Consider the following 17,403-nt stretch of genomic DNA (forward strand, 5'->3'; position numbering starts at 1 on the left):
AGGCATCTCTTAAAGGGATCATTGGTATGGAAGTTATGGCAAATCCATCCAGCCCTTTGGTTTTGACCCCAGGCCTCTCTTAAAGGGATCCCCGGTATGGAAATAGGACCGTTCCACTCAGCGCTGTGGTTCTGATCCCAGGGTCTCTTAAAGGAATCATTAGTATGGAAGTTAGGGCAATTACACTAAACGCTCTGGTTCTGACCCCAGACCTCTCTTAAAGGGATCCCTGGTATGAAAGTTAGGACCGTTCCACTCAGCCCTGTGGTTCTGACCGCCCCAGGGTCTCTTATAGGGATCATTGGTATGGAAGTTAGGGCAATTCCACTAAGCACTCTGGTTCTGACCCCAGGCCCCTCTTAAAGGCATCCCCGGTGCAGAAATTAGGGCAAATCCACTCTGCACTTTGGTACTGTCCCCAAGCCTCTCTTAAAGGGATCTCCAACATGGAAGTTAGGGTAAATCACTCAGCGCTCTGATTCTGACCCCAGGCCTCTCTTAAAGGGATCATTGGTATGGAAGTTAGTGCAAATCCATCTAGCACTTTGGTACTGTCCCCATGCCTCTCTTAAAGGCATCTCCAACATGGAAGTTAGGGTAAATCACTCAGTGTTCTGATTCTGACCCCAGGCCTCTCTTAAAGGGATCATTGGTATGGAAGTTATGGCAAATCCATCCAGCCCTTTGGTTTTGACCCCAGGCCTCTCTTAAAGGGATCCCCGGTATGGAAATAGGACCGTTCCACTCAGCGCTGTGGTTCTGATCCCAGGGTCTCTTAAAGGAATCATTAGTATGGAAGTTAGGGCAATTACACTAAACGCTCTGGTTCTGACCCCAGACCTCTCTTAAAGGGATCCCTGGTATGAAAGTTAGGACCGTTCCACTCAGCCCTGTGGTTCTGACCGCCCCAGGGTCTCTTATAGGGATCATTGGTATGGAAGTTAGGGCAATTCCACTAAGCACTCTGGTTCTGACCCCAGGCCCCTCTTAAAGGCATCCCCGGTGCAGAAATTAGGGCAAATCCACTCTGCACTTTGGTACTGTCCCCAAGCCTCTCTTAAAGGGATCTCCAACATGGAAGTTAGGGTAAATCACTCAGCGCTCTGATTCTGACCCCAGGCCTCTCTTAAAGGGATCATTGGTATGGAAGTTAGTGCAAATCCATCTAGCACTTTGGTACTGTCCCCATGCCTCTCTTAAAGGCATCTCCAACATGGAAGTTAGGGTAAATCACTCAGTGTTCTGATTCTGACCCCAGGCCTCTCTTAAAGGGATCATTGGTATGGAAGTTAGGGCAAATCCATCCAGCACTTTGGTTCTGACGCCAGGCCTCTCTTAAAGGGATCCCCGGTATGGAAGTTAGGACCGTTCCACACAGCACTCTGGTTCTGACCCCAGGCTCTCTTAAAGGGATCCCCAGTATGGAAGTTAGTACAATTCCACTCAGTGTTTTGGTTCTGACCCCAGGCTCTCTTAAAAGGATCCCTGGTATGGAAGTCAGGGCAATTGCCTTCAAATTCTCTGGTACTGACCCCAGGCCTCTATTAAAGGGATTATTGGTATGGAAGTCAGGGCAAATCTATCCAGCACTTTGGTTCTGACACCAGGTCTCTCTTATAGGGGATCCCTAGTATGGAAGTGAGTACCATTCCACTCAGCATTTTGGTTCTGACCCCAGGCTCTCTTAAAGGGATCCCTGGTATGGAAGTCAGTGCAATTGCCTTCAAATGCTCTGGTACTGACCCCAGGCCTCTATTAAAGGGATCATTGGTATGGAAGTCAGGGCAAATCCATCCAGTGCTGTGGTTCTGACCCCAGGGCATCTTAAATGGATCATTGGTATGTAAGTTAGGGCAATTCCACTCAGCGCTCTGATTCTGCCCCAGGCCCTTCTTAAAGGGATCCCGGGTATGGAAGTGAGGACAAATTCACTCTGCGCTTTGGTACTGACCCCAGGCCTCTCTTAAAGGGATCTCCGGTATGGAAGTAAGGGTAAATCCCTCAGCGCTCTGATTCTCACCTGAAGCTTCTATTAAAGGGATCAATGGTATGGAAGTCAGGGCAAATCCACTCAGCACTCTGGTTCTGATGCCAGGCCTTTCTTAATGGGATCCCCGGTATGGAAGTTAGGGCCATTCCACTCAGCGCTCTGGTTCTGACCCCAGGCTGATGGGATTATGTGGGATATTAGGGGGAGTAGTCTGGTGGCTCTGGCTGAGGGGATGATGTAAGATATTAGGGGTAGTACGGTGGCTCTGGCTGACGAGATGATGTGGGATATTAGGGGTAGTAGTCCGGCAGCTGTGACGGGATTATGTGGGATATTAGTGGTCGTTGTCTGTTGGCTATGGCTGATGGGTTTATGAAGGATATTAGGGGTAGTAGTCCGGTGGCTCTGGCTGACGGGATGATGTGGGATATCAGGGGTAATACTCCGGTGGCTCTGGCTGACAGGATGATGAGGGATATTAGGGGGAGTAGTCTGGTGGCTCTGGCTGACGGGATGATGTGGGATATTAGGGGTAGTACTCCGGTGGCTTTGACGGGATGATGTGGGATATTAGTTGTCCGGTGGCTATGGCTGACGGGATGATGTGGGATATTAGGGGTAGTAGTCCGGTAGCTTTGACGGGATGATGTGGGATATTAGTAGTCCGGTGACTCTGGCTGACAGGACGATGTGGGATATTAGTGGTAGTTGTCCGGTGGCTCTAGTTGATGGGACAATGTGGGATATTATGGGTAGTAGTCCGGTAGCTCTGGCTGACGGGATGATGTGGGATATTATAGTGAATGTGGCTATGCGGAGTGGATAGGGCTATACACTCAGCTTTATATAGATATAAATCATTATAATTTGTTATAGCTAACCGTAGATAGTTACTATGCCCGGGCAGTGCCGGGCTCTTCAGATAGTGTTGCATAATTCCAAAATACTTCACTTCTTAGTGCATGGGAAAATAAAATATTTGAGAACATTTACTAATAATACTATCTTCAGATTTTCAGGCTGTAATCTGGAATGCATATTCCATTTTCTTGTAATTGTTACTTCCAAAGCTTCTCAAAGTACACACAGGTTTGTGCCAACTTACATAGTACCCTCACTGAGTTTTTCAGGATTCCCACAGAGTAAACTGGTTTACTGCCAACCTGGTTCTTGATGCCAAAGTTAAGTTTTCTCATGGTATATGCATAGAATAGATCACACTGGTTACAATATACCCTTTGATGATACTTTCTCATTTCCCTGTTATTAAATTGTGGTTGGTTATAAACTGGGTAAACTGCATGGCAAAAATATTATACAACAACATGTAGTCTGTGTGGCATATGGCCATAAGAACAAAGGTGCACATATAGTTATGAATAAAATGAAATGCAAATTTAAGCAAATTTAGCATTATATAGGGATGAAAGCTGCAGAAACATTAGGCTACTTCAGTGTTGTACTCTGACTGGAGTGAGTATATGGAATTCACAGTTTACAGAACTTCAAAAAGTTAGCAGTACTCCTTAACTAAAACAGCCTAGAATCACTCCATGACCATCCATTGCAGTGAAATTATGTCAGGCTGCATAAAATACTAGCCAAGGTCCCTTTAATAAATTTGGCTATAAAACTAAGGAGGATAGCCTGTGGGAAAATCTCATCATGTAGTTGTCTACCCAGAACATAACACTTATTGGGAGGTTCCTATCAGGGACATTAATCCCAATTTTTACACTTTCATGAATGTTTGTAAAGATTATATTCTTAATTATAACAATATCAGGACAAAATGTCCTGCAGATGTTAGGCTATGTGCCCACATAGCGATTCTGAAGCAGAATAAACCTGAGCAGAATCGCACACCCTGCTCCCGGGAAAACGCATGCTGCGTTTTTTGACGCGCTTTGTAAGTGTTTGTCAAGCGTTTTTGCATGCGTTTTCCTAAGCATTTTTGCCAATACAATTGATGGTATGTGGAATCGCGTGCGATTTCGCAAAATTAATAAACATGCTGCGTTTTTAAACGCTAAGCGTTTCCGCAGCGGTTAAAAATGCACCATTGGCACATGTGCGTTTTTCATTAAGAATCAATAGGATGCTTTTCTTAAGTGTTTTGCAGCAGAATCACTTGTCTAAAAGCGCTGCAGAAACGCTTAAAAAACGCTACGTGGGCACACAGCCTGAAGAAGACTTATGGAGACCACCATAAGGATAGTGGAGGAAATAGACATGCATCTAGAAAAATACTGTATAATAATCATTCCATGGAAATGAGGAATTAATTGGAACATAATAGATTCCTCGAAGTTACACAACAGATACAAAAAAGAATATTCATAGGTGGCCAGTGTACAGACTATGTCCATACATACTATCATCTCTAGGCATCTTCCACCAGATGGGTTCATAAAAATAAATCTAATTAAATCAAGCCAATGCCCCATTATAGTAATCTACCTCATATGAATTACTTGTGAGAAAATTAGTATCAGAAGTGATTATCCAGATTAAATATAATTTACCAGTATATTCAGATTAGTATTACATTTATAGTACCATTTATCAAATAGTATATACACTGTGTACTGACTATTTAACATGAGTCTAAGAGCTCGCTTACACTGCCATTGATTCTCTCACACAAGATAATTGGGCTGATTATGCTAATGTCACTCAGATGAAAAGCTGTCAGAGTTTGGTCCGAGTGTCGCCTTTGTGTGGTCCAATTCTTTCGTAAGAGAGAACCATATCACAGGTGCGGAGACGAGGAGAACTTAATTTCTCCATCTTCTCCATTGTCTGTGTCCACAGTAATTGGGCTGCATTCACATGACATCCAAGTGCAGTCCGATGTTGCATACGCACCCATAGACCTATTCATCGGATGCATCCAAAGTATGAAGTGATTGTTTTCTCATGACGAGTCGGCATGAGAAAAAACATCTCAGATCTGCACTGCCCCATAGTATAACATTGGGCAAAGTGCTATCGGATAAAACATCGCATAGCACTCGCACATGTTATACACTCATGTGAGCGAGCCCTAAATGTGATTTACTAATTTTGAATGCTACTACATCTCCAACTTCATGACCAAGCCTATTTTGAACTTAATGACCAGGCCATTTTTTGCAATTCTGATCAGTGTCCCTTTTTGAGGTAATAACTCAGAAATGCTTCAACGGATCCTAGCGATTCTGAGTTTTTTCGTGACATATTGGGCTTCATGTTAGTGGTACATTTAGGTCAATAATTTTTGCATTTATTTGTGAAAAAAATGGAAATTTGGTGAAAATTTTGAAAATTTTGCAATATTCAAATTTTGAATTTTATTCTGTTAAACCAGAGAGTTTGTGACACAAAATAGTTAATAAATAACATTTCCCACAAGTCTACTTTACATCAGCACAATTTTGGAAACAAACTCTTTTTTGTTAGGAAGTTATAAGGGTTAAAAGTTGACCAGCGATTTCTCAATTTTATAACAAAATTTACAAAACCATTTTTTTAAGGACCACCTCACATTTGAAGTCACTTTGAGGGGTCTATATGGCAGAAAATACCCAAAAATGACACCATTCTAAAAACTGTAACCCTCAAGCTGATCAAAACCACATTCAAGAAGTTTATTAACCCTTCATGTGTTTCACAGCAGTCACAAAAATGATCTTTTAGCAACAATTTTTTTTATTTTCTCAAAGATAAAAGGAGAAAGTGGACCCCAAAATTTGTTGTCCAATTTGTCCTGAGTATGCTGAAACCCCATATGTGGGGGGGAACCACTTCTTAGGCGCACGGCAGGACTCGGAAGGGAAGGAGCACCATTTGACTTTTTGAATGGAAAATTAGCTCCAATCGTTAGCAGACACCATGTTGTGTTTGGAGAGCCCCTGTGTGCCTACAATTTGGAATTCCCCCACAAATTACCCCATTTTGGAAACTAGACCCCCTAAGGAGCTTATCTAGATGCATAGGGAGCATTGTTAACCACCAGGTGCTTCATGAATTGATCCGTAAAAAAGAAAAAGTACTTTTTTTTTGCACAAAAGTTTTAACCTCAATTTTTTTAATTTTCACATGGGCAACAGGATAAAATAGATCCTAAAATTTATTTGGCAATTTCTCCTGAGTACACTGTTACCTCATATGTGGCCATAAACCAATGTTCGGGCGCACAGCAGGGCTCGGAAAGGAAGGAGCGCCATTTGACTTTTTGAATGGAAAATTAACTCCAATCGTTAGCTGACACCATGTTGCGTATGGAGAGCCCCTGTGTGCCTAAACATTGGAGCTCCCCCACAAGTGACCCAATTTTGGAAACTAGACCCCCCAAGGAACTTATCTAGATGTGTGGTGAGCACTCTGAACCCTCAAGTGCTTCACAGAAGTTTGTAATGCAGAGCCGTGAAAATAAGAAAATCTTTTTTTTTTCTCAAGAAGTGATTTTTTAGCCTGCAATTTTTTTATTTTCACAAGGGTAACAGGAGGAATTGGACCCCAAAAGTTGTTGTCCAGTTTGTCCTGAGCATACTGGTATGTTTGGGCACAGGTCGGGGGTCGGAGGGGAAGTAGTGATGTTTTGAAATGTTGACTTGATGGAATGGTCTGTGTGCGTCACGTTACGTTTGCAAAGCCCCCTGATGTGCCTAAACATCAGAAACCCCCCACAAGTGACCCCATTTTGGAAACTAGACCCCCCAAGGAACTTATCTAGATGTGTGGTGACTGAGCACTTTGAACCCCCAAGTGCTTCACAGAAGTTTGAATCGCAGAGCCGTGAAAATATAAAATAATTTTTTTCCTCAAAAAATCATTTTTTAGCCCGCAAATTTGTATTTTCACAAGGGTAACAGGAGAAATCGGACCCCAAAAGTTGTCCAGTTTGTCCTGATTAGCTGGTACCCCATATGTGGGGGGGACCACTGTTTGGGCACACGTCGGGGCTCGGAAGGGAAGTAGTGATGTTTTGAAATGCTAACTTGATGGAAAGGTCTGTGGGCATCATGTTACGTTTGCAGAGTCCCTAATGTGCCAAAACAGTAGAAACCCCCCACAAGTGACCCTATTTTGAAAACTAGCCCCCCCAAGGAACTTATCTAGATGTGTGGTGAGTACTTTGAACCCCCAAGTGCTATGCAGAAGTTTATAACGCAGAGCCGTAAAAATAAACATTTTTTTCCACAAAAATAATATTTAGCCCCCAATTTTTTATTTTCCCAAGGGTAACAGGAGAAATTAGACCCCAAAAGTTGTCGTACAATTTTTCCTGAGTACGCTGATACCCCATATGTGGGGGTGAACCACTGTTTGGGCATATGTCGGGGCTCGGAAGGGAGGGAGCACCATTTGACGTTTTGAACACAAAATTGGCTGGAATCAATGGTGGCGCCATGTCGCATTTGGAGACCCCCTGGTGTGCCTAAATAGTGGAAACCCCTCACTTCTAACTCAACCCTAACCCCAACACACCCCTAACCACAACCCTAATTCCAACCCTAACCACAAGCCTAACCCTAATCCCAACCCCAACACACACCTAACCCTATTCTTAACCCTAATTCCAACTCTAATCCTAATTCCATCCCTAATCCCAACCCTAATTTCAACCCCAACCCTAATTCCAACTCTAACCCTAACTCCAACCCTAATTCTAACCCTAACCCTAATTCTAACCCTAATTCCAACCCTAACCCTAATGGTAACCTTAACCCTAATTCTGACCCTAACCTTAACCCTAATGGAAAAATAAAAATAAATATATTTTCTTTGTTTTATTATATCTCCCTACTTATGGTGGTGATAAAGGGGGGTGTATTTATATTTTTTTATTTTGATCACTGTGATGGTTTATCACAGTGATCAAAATGAATGAATGAATGCCGCCCTGCTGATTCGGCGGGTGCACTGCGTATTCGCCCGCCATTTTGGAAGATGGCGGTGCCCATGAAGAATCTGGGAGGAACACCGGGAGGGACACAGGGATATAGGAGGTAACGGGGGAGCAGAAGGTGAGGGGGAGCAGAGGGAAGTGTAGGGGGAGCAGATGGTGATAGCGGCGGCAGATTGCAGCCGTCAGTCGGTGGCAGATCGCCCCCGTCAGTCGTGAGGGGGGTCAGATCTCGGTCTTCAGCCATGGCCGATGATATTGCAGCATCGGCCATGGCTGGATTGTAATATTTCACCAAATATCATTGGTTAAATATTACAATTGCTCTGATTGGCTGTTCAAAGTGAAACAGCCAATCAGAGCGATCGTAGCCATGTGGGGGTAAAGCCATCCCCCCTGGGTTGAAGTACATAGCCCCCTGTACCTGCGGGTTGGGTGACCTTTCATTGACCCCGGTCACCCGACCCGCAGGGGGGCTATCAATTCATGACACAGTATATGCTTCATTGGTCAGATTGGCACCGACTTTCATGATGCATACGCTGTGTCAATGGCTGGAAAGCGGTTAAGCAACCACACTACTTTAGTTTTATTTTCTATTTTCCCCTCAAAATGATTTCAGTTTGTTTCTTAATGGATTTGTACAGATTATAGGAACACTCTAGGTGGGAAAAATTCTGAAATGTTTCTTTGTGGTATGATTTTTTTAGTGACAAATAACTAGCAAGTTAACAGGTCTGTAAAGAGTTTTTATATCCACTATGTGTCCATTATCATGTCCTCCACAAGAGCGCCAACAACAAGATTCGCATCTTACTAACAGTCTGGTTCGCCCGTCTCTAGTCGTGGGCACTTTATGCAATATCGTTTTTTTCTATGTATGTAATATGTGTTTTAGTTTTAATCTGATACCTGATTGGGGGTTTTATCAGGTTCAATTAAAGGTTATGTTTTAGTTAGTAATCTCTTTTCTTGATACACATACTCTCTGCAACAGGTTTAAATAGAAGAAAATGTTATTTTCATATGCTGTCACTTTGCAGAGTTGATGAGTTGATGTGTAATGCCAGACAAACTATTTAATGGTACTCTGCACAGGAGACTGCTATGATTGGGTCACTGAGGAGGAGAGCAAGCCCAAGCTAAGCCACAGAAAACCAGAGAGGTTGGTAACTAAGCGGATTGCAGACCCCTGATCCTATCCACACAACTAGCAGTAGCCGTGGAGCGTACCTACGATGATCCTAGATGCCTCGGCACAGCCAGAAAGCTAACTAAGCCTAAAGCAAGAAAGGGGAAATCTAAACTGCCCCAGAGCAGGCCCCAAAATAATAGATAGCTTCCAAACATATATTGTCGGTGAGACAAGATGAAAACACAAACGCAGGCAGGAAAATATACTGAGCAAATGATGGGGCCCACACTGACTAGACAGGACAGGAAAGGAAAGGAAAGACGCTGTCTGCAATCACGCAAAAAACCCTGCAAAAAGTCCAACACGTTTGATGCAAAAAACACTGAAGTCACACGACTTCGCCCACTATATCAGCACTCTGGTATATTCTGAAAGCAGAGCAAAAAGAGGCCAATCTAATAAGGGACAAAAACAAATTGGCACAAGCAGTAACATATGGATGGTGATTCAGCACAGCCCCAGCCGGAGCTGGCTGACGCACACAAAACTGAGATAGACAAAACCAGATCACATGCAAACAGAATAGCAAATGAACACTTAGCTGAAGATGCAGGGACTGAGCTGGAAATATCAGACCTCAGGAGGCAAGAAGAAAATCACCAGCAGGGATAGAGGCAGTCGGCTGTCTTAAATCCCAATCTGAAACCCCAGATCTCCAATCGTCATCCTCATTATCAGATGGCAAGCCTCTGTTAATCAGATCAGCTCCATTACCTCCAGTAACCACCAGAGGGAGCCCAGAAAGAGAACTCGCAACCCCTTTGTCAATCTGGCCAGCTCCACTAACTTCAGTAATAACCAGAGGTTGGCCAGAAAGCGAATTCACAACAGTACCCCCCCTTGAGTAGGGGTCACTGAACCCTCATCCATGCCACCAGGCCGATCAGGATGGGCCCGGTGAAAAGCATGAACCAATCTTTCTGCATGAATGTCAGAAGCAGAGACCCAAGAATTATCCTCCTGGCCATAACCCTTCCACTTGACCAAGTACTGGAGTCTCCATCTAGCCAAACGAGAATCCAATATTTTCTCTACCTCATATTCCAAATTGTTTTTAACCAATACAGGGTCAGGAACTACTGGCTCCACAAACCTCTTCAACAAAGATTTATGAAACACGTAATGGATCTTAAACGTAACTGGAAGAGCCAATCGGAAAGAAACGGGATTAAGGATCTCCAAAATCTTATAAGGTCCAATGAATCTTGGCTTGAATTTTGGAGACGCAACCTTCATAGGAATATTCTTTGAAAACAACCAAACCATATCACCCACTTTAAGTCGGGGACCAATTGTCCTATGCCGGTTGGAAAACCGTTGGGTTTTTTCCTGAGAGTGGGACAACTTATACACCACTTGGTCCCAAATCTGCTGCATTCTCTCTACCACAGTGTCCACACTTGGGCAGATCGAAGATTCCACCTGCCCTGAAGAAAATCGAGGATGAAACCCAAAGTTACAGAAAAAGGGCGACATCAAAGTGGCAGAACTAGCTCTATTGTTTAGCGCGAATTTGGCCAAGGGCAAAAATGAGACCCAGTCATCCTGATCAGCAGATATGAAACAACTCAAATAGGACTCCAAAATCTGTTTTTTTTCTCTCAGTCTGCCCATTGGTCTGAGGATGAAATGCAGAGGAGAAAGATAACTGAATTCCCAGTTTGGAACAAAAAGCTCTCCAAAATCTGGAAACAAACTGAACTCCTCTGTCTGACACAATGTTCTCAGGAATCCCGTGCAACCGAACTACCTGTTGTAAAAACAAGGGCGCCAACTCAGAAGAAGATGGCAACTTTGGGAGTGGTACTAGATGGATCATCTTAGAAAATCTATCACAAATCACCCAGATAACAGTCATTCTCTGAGAGACAGGAAGATCGGAAATAAAATCCATTGAGATATGGGTCCATGGCCTCCTGGGCACCAGCAGGGGCATCAACAACCCACTAGAACGAGAACAGGGCTTGGACCGAGAACAAGTCCCACAGGACTGCACAAAATTCCTGACATCACGAGATAAGGCAGGCCACCAAAAAGACCGACTCACCAAATCTCTGGTACCAAAAATGCCTGGATGACCAGCCAACGCGGAGCAATGAATTTCAGACATTACTCTCTTCCTCCACTGGTCAGGGACATACAATTTTCCCATAATGCAACGTTCAGGTTTGTCCTCCTGAAATTCCTCCAGGGCACGTCTCAAATTGGGTGAGATGGCAGAAAAACTACACCCTTATTTAGAATGGTAGTAGGCTCGGTCACATTAAGAGAATCCGCAAAGAAACTCCTAGAAAGGGCGTCCGCCTTAACATTCTTAGTGCCCGGAAGAAAAGAGACAACAAAATTAAAACGCGTGAAAAACAAGGCCCACCTAGCCTGTCTAGGATTCAAGCGTTTGGCTGATTCAAGATAAATCAAATTCTTGTGGTTGGCGAGGACCACAACTTGATGTCTAGCTCCCTCCAACCAATGTCTCCACTCTTCAAATGCCCATTTCATGGCCAACAATTCCCGATTCCCCACATCATAGTTACGTTCAGATGGGGAGAATTTTCGAGAAAAGAAGGCAAAGTTATTCATCTTAGAAGACACCGGACCTTCTTGGGACCAAACGACTCCTGCACCAATCTCAGAAGCATCTACCTCCACCTGAAATGGGAGTGAGACATCAGGTTGCCGTAGAACCGGAGAAGAAGTGAATCTCCGCTTAAGCTCCTGAAATGCCGAGACTGCCTCTGGAGACCAATTCACCACATCAGCGCCCTTTTTGGTCAGATCAGTCAGTGGTTTCACAATACCAGAAAAATTACTTATAAATTTAAGGTAGAAATTAGCAAAACCCAAAAACTTCTGGAGAGCCTTCAAAGAAGTGGGCTGAACCCAGTCATATATGGCCTGTATCTTGGCCGGGTCCATTTCAATAGCAGATGGGGACAAAATGAATCCCAAAAATGAAATCTTCTGTACACCAAAGAAGCACTTCGATCCCTTAACATACAGAGAATTTTCCGTCAAAATCCGGAACACAGTCCGGACATGTTCCACATGAGAATCCCAATCACTCTAAAAGATCAAAATATCATCCAGATAAATGATCAAAAGCTTATCCACAAAGTCCCGGAAAATTTCATTCATAAAAGATTGGAAGACAGAAGGGGCATTAGTGAGCCCAAAAGGCATCACCAGGTACTCAAAATATCTCTCTGGAGTATTAAACGCCGTCTTCTATTCATCCCCGTGCTTGATGCGAATAAGATTATACACCCCCCTGAGGTCAAGCTTGGTAAACCAACAGGCACTACTTTTAACTCTGGAAAATAGATCAGAAATCAGGGGTAACGGATACTGATATTTAACAGTGATTTTGTTAAGGGAACGATAGTCAATACATGGCCTTAATGAACCATCTTTCTTGGCCACAAAAAAACAGCACCTAAAGGTGAAGAGGATGGTCTAATATGACCCTTCTCCAACGACTCCTTGATATAAGATCGCATAGCATCATGTTCGGGTACCGATAAGTTGAAAAGCCGACCCTTGGGAAATTTACACCCAGGCATTAACTCAATTGCACAGTCATAACTCCTATAAGGAGGCAAAGATGCAGATTTACTCTCACTAAATACATCAGAAAAATCAGCCAAATAGTCAGGAATATCATGAGACTGGGGAGAGGTGGAGAAAACAGAAGTGTCACTAAGAACACATTGACAACTCCAACTCACCACAGACACAGATTTCCAATCCAAAACAGGATTATGAGTCTGCAACCAAGGAAAACCCAGAACAATAGTATCATGCAAATTGTGCAACACCAAAAATTTACAATTTTCTTGGTGGTCCGGGGCGACCCGCATTATCACCTGGGTCCAAAACTGGGGTTTATTCTCTGCCAAAGGAGTAGCATCAATACCCCTCAAAGGAATAGAAGTCCACAGGGGTATCATAGGAAAACCACAACGCTAAGCAAAGTCTAAATCCATCAGATTCAAAGCTCCTCCTGAATCTACAAAAGCCTTAGCGGAAAATGTAGACAAGGAGCAGATCAGGGTAATTGCCAAAAGGAACTTAGGCTGTACACTGCCCACAGCAAATGTGTGAGCAAAACCCTTTTCTCGTTTAGGGCAGACAGAAATAGTATGAGAGGAGTCCCCACAGAAAAAAACACAGCTTAGGCTGGTTTCACATTCGCGCTTCTTAAGCGCACGCACGGCCGGGGGTAGCTCCGCCCCCGAGCCGGCTCTCTGCCCGGTGTGCCCGCCCCTTAATTGTAGCGCCGCCTCCTAGCGCACAGCGGCGCCTGCAATCGGCGCACCCTATCTTTAGCATAGGGTGCGCAGATCGTGCGCAGGCCGTGCGCTAGTTGCGCTTTGACCTGCGCTGCGCACTTTTGACGGTGCGCCGTGCGCGCCAAAATCCGAAAAGTTTGATTTTGGCGCGCACGGCGCACCGTCAAAAGTGCGCAGCGCAGGTCAAAGCGCAACTAGCGCACGGCCTGCGCACCCTATGCTAAAGATAGGGTGCGCCGATCGCAGGCGCCGCTGTGCGCTAGGAGGCGGCGCTACAAGGAAGGGGCGGGCACGCCGGGCAGAGAGCCGGCTCGGGGGCGGAGCTACCCCCGGCCGTGCGTGCGCTTAAAAAGCGCGAATGTGAAACCAGCCTTATTACGCCTTCTAAACTCCTGACGTTGCGCCCTAGACAAAACCCTATCACATTGCATGGGTTCAGACGTTCGTTCGAAAGGCGGCAACGCCTCTTGTGTAGTTTTACGTTCATGTAAACGCCAATCAGCTTGAATGGCCAATGACATAGAGTCGTGTCTAGACCAAAGGGAACAGGAAATCCCACCATAACATCTTTTACGGTTTCTACCAAACCCTTCTGAAAGAGAGCTGCTAGGGCATCGTCATTCCATTTAGTAAGGACCACCCACTTTTGGAATTTTTGACAATATGACTCTGCAGAATCCTGACCCTGGTTCAATGCCAATAAGGTTTTCTCAGCTTGATCAATAGTATTAGGTTCATCATACAACAACCCCAAGGCTTGAAAAAATGCATCCATATTAGCCAGAATAGGATCTCCGGGTGTCAAAGAAAAGGCCCAATCCTGGGGATCGCCGTGCAGCAAGGAATTGACAATTTTAGCCTGCTGCACAGAGCTCCCCGATGAGTTAGGTTTCAAAGCAAAAAATAGTTTGCAATTATTCTTAAAATTCAAAAATGTAGACCGATCCCCAGAAAACGCATCAGGAGTAGGGATTTTTGGTTCAACAGCAGATGATTGAGCAAGATAAGTAGAAATTCCCCGCACTTCAGCAGCGAGCTGCTCAATATGATCAGACAATTGCTTAGTCTCCATTTAGAAAAATAAAAAAAAATCTCCTCCTGCAGCCCCAGAAAAAGAGGAAAAAAATTCTGACACTTTTCTTTTTTTTTCAAATTCTTTCCTACTTTAGAGCACCCTAGAGTCTACAGTTAGGCTGGTGATTCTGTTATGATTGGGTCACCGAGGAGGGGAGCAAGCCCAACCTAAGCCACAGAAAACCAGAGAGGTTGGTAACTAGGCAGATTGCAGACCCCTGATCATATCCACACTACTAGCAGTAGCCTTGGAGCGTAACTACGATGATCCTAGATGCCTCGGCACAGACGGAGAGCTAACTAAGCCTAAAGCAAGAAAGGGGTAATCTAAACTGCCCCAGAGCAGACCCCAAAGGAATAGATAGCCCCCCAATATATATTGTTGGTGAGACAAGATGAAAACACAAACGCAGGCAGGAAAATAGACTGAGCAAATGATGGGGCCCACACTGACTAGACAGGACAGGAAAGGAAAGATGCTGTCTGCAATCACGCAAAAAACTCTGCAAAAAGTCCAACACGTCTGATGCAAAAAACACTGAAGTCACACGACTTTGCCCACTGTATCAGCACTCTGGTATATTCTGAAAGCAGAGCAAAAAGAGGCCAATCTAATAAGAGACAAAAACAAACTGGCACAAGCAGTAACATATGGACGGTGATTCAGTACAGCCCCAGCCGGAGCTGGCTGACCCACACAAAACTGAGATAGACAAAACCAGATCAAATGCAAACAGAATAGCAAATGAACACTTAGCTGAACATGCAGGGACTGAGCTAGAAACATCAGACCTCAGGAGGCAAGAAGAAAATCACCAGCAGGGATAGAGGGAGTCGGCTGTCTTAAATCCCAATCTGAAACCCCAGATCTCCAATCGTCATCCTCATTATCAGGTGGCATGCCTCTGTTAATCAGATCAGCTCCATTACCTCCAGTAACTACCAGAGGGAGCCCAGAAAGAGAACTCGCTACCCCTCTGTCAATCTGACCAGCTTTACTACCTTCAGTAATAACCAGAGGGAGGCCAGAAAGCTAATTCACAACAGAAGACACAGGGCACTCAATATAATAAGGACTACTCCATTAGCTCATTAGTTTAAGTATGGCAGGAAGCAATAGGTTAAAACATTTTTTTGTAAAATGTATGTACAGTATATAATGTCACCTGAGTATACAAAGGTGACATCAGCCCCACAAATATGAACCCCACTTGCCACCACTATAGGGCAAGTGGGAAGAGCCAAACATATAATACTTATTTTTAATAAATGTGCATTCATCTAAATATAAAAGACTAGATATACGGTATGTATTTTTATCTTATTTTCTTATTTATATTTTGAATTTTGCTTATTTTTTCCTCCTGACATTCACTTCACTAAATCAGCCACTACCCTCTTGCCAGCTATTAGTTATGGTACATGATATACTGCTTGCTCCACTGCATATGATTAATGTCTCTTTACTTCCATTTCCCAAAATTGATTTTAGGCACATAACAGTCTGGAGAGTTTAGGCCAAAAGAGACAACAGTTTCCATTTCTAAGTTCCTGGCAAAATAAAACTCTTCAAAATTCAAGACTCAACATTTGCTCTGCCTTGAAAAAAGCCAAACTTTGGTTCAGACTTCTACCTCATAATAATTTCCTGCATTTAGGCATGGAAGATTATTATGTATGTATGCAGAGTTTCTCGCATCAACACCCTGCACTGCCACAGGCACTCAGGACCAGAGCTGCGGCTGCATGTATTTCTATGCAGCCGCAGCTCGGGCCCCAAGTGCCGAGGGGTTGATGATAAATATAAGTAGATGATTTCCAATTGACAAAAACAAATCTAGGGGTAAAGTGTAAAATAATGTTTGTGGTACATGAGCATAGTTGATGTCCTGGCCTTGGTCTGTGTTTAGATCTCCAAGCAGATCTTATATAAAACCGTAACTACAATAATGAGGTAAAAAATACTTAAAAGGGATGTAAAAGACTAATAGCTAATTAAAAAGAACTTGTCACAAGGTTTGTCCCATAGCTCTGCAAAGGAATACGTGGATTTTGTCCGCGCTGCCCAAATGATGAAACTCCAGCAGGTTGATAAAGTTTGACAGTGGTTTATTCTACGCGTTTCAAGGTTTTTTGCAACCTCTTCTTCAGGAAACACCACAGAGCTCTGTTTCAGATAGTCGGTGACTGACTTGTGGATCTGCAGCAGCCCTTATCTATACATGCTTTGAATACCTACTACCAGGTGAGCAGTTTTTTTGTCAAACCGCTTACTTTATTTGTGGGATAAGACCCTATATTGCGCTTGTGTCTCACTCTTTCCTCACAATAAAAGGTTTGTCCCATGTAAGGCCACTACTATCCAGCCCTGACGTACAACATTCTAATATACTGTATATATGTCCCAAATCTGGCCTGTAAGACAAGAAAAATTCATTTTATTATACTCACATATGGGGAGGTTGAGCCCCATAGGCATTGCTGTCTTGGGCCGGTGCCTCCTATCTTCTTGCGATGCCATCTTCCTTCTGTGCTTCGTGTGGATGATGCATTAGAATGCTGTATATCAGGGCTGAGATGTGGAGGTCTCATCTCACATGGGACAAACCTGCTGACAGGTTCCCTTTAAGACAATAATCTGGTTGACATTCTAGCTAAAATGTTGTCATACATTTATTTAGGTTTGCTATTATGTAATTATACAACTTTTTTAAGTTTCGTAACAATTATTGTGATGTATGTGTGTAAAAATAAAGGACCTCTGGATGAAGGAAAATAATTATACATATCACTAAATGTAAATCAGTTAATCTATTATTGGACAGAAATTAAATTAATAGATGGAAATTAAAGCTAATACTCATTACAATATTTCACGACATTCATAGCTATGTAATTCTATAAAATCTTTTTGTTGGTGCTTGCATATGAATCAGTCAATGACATTGAGTAAAAGCATCCATTG

General features: G+C 43.6%; 1 protein-coding gene across 4 annotated transcripts in view; it reads right to left on the reverse strand.

The window, feature by feature from the left end:
* Window positions 1–17,403, reverse strand: part of MOXD1 (monooxygenase DBH like 1) — a 306,903-nt gene that overhangs the window by 197,771 nt on the left and 91,729 nt on the right. The window lies entirely within an intron of this gene.

This window comes from Dendrobates tinctorius, unplaced genomic scaffold, assembly GCF_039654945.1.
Source record: "Dendrobates tinctorius isolate UK_male_01 unplaced genomic scaffold, ASM3965494v1 ptg000046l, whole genome shotgun sequence".
NCBI lineage: Eukaryota > Metazoa > Chordata > Amphibia > Anura > Dendrobatidae > Dendrobates > Dendrobates tinctorius.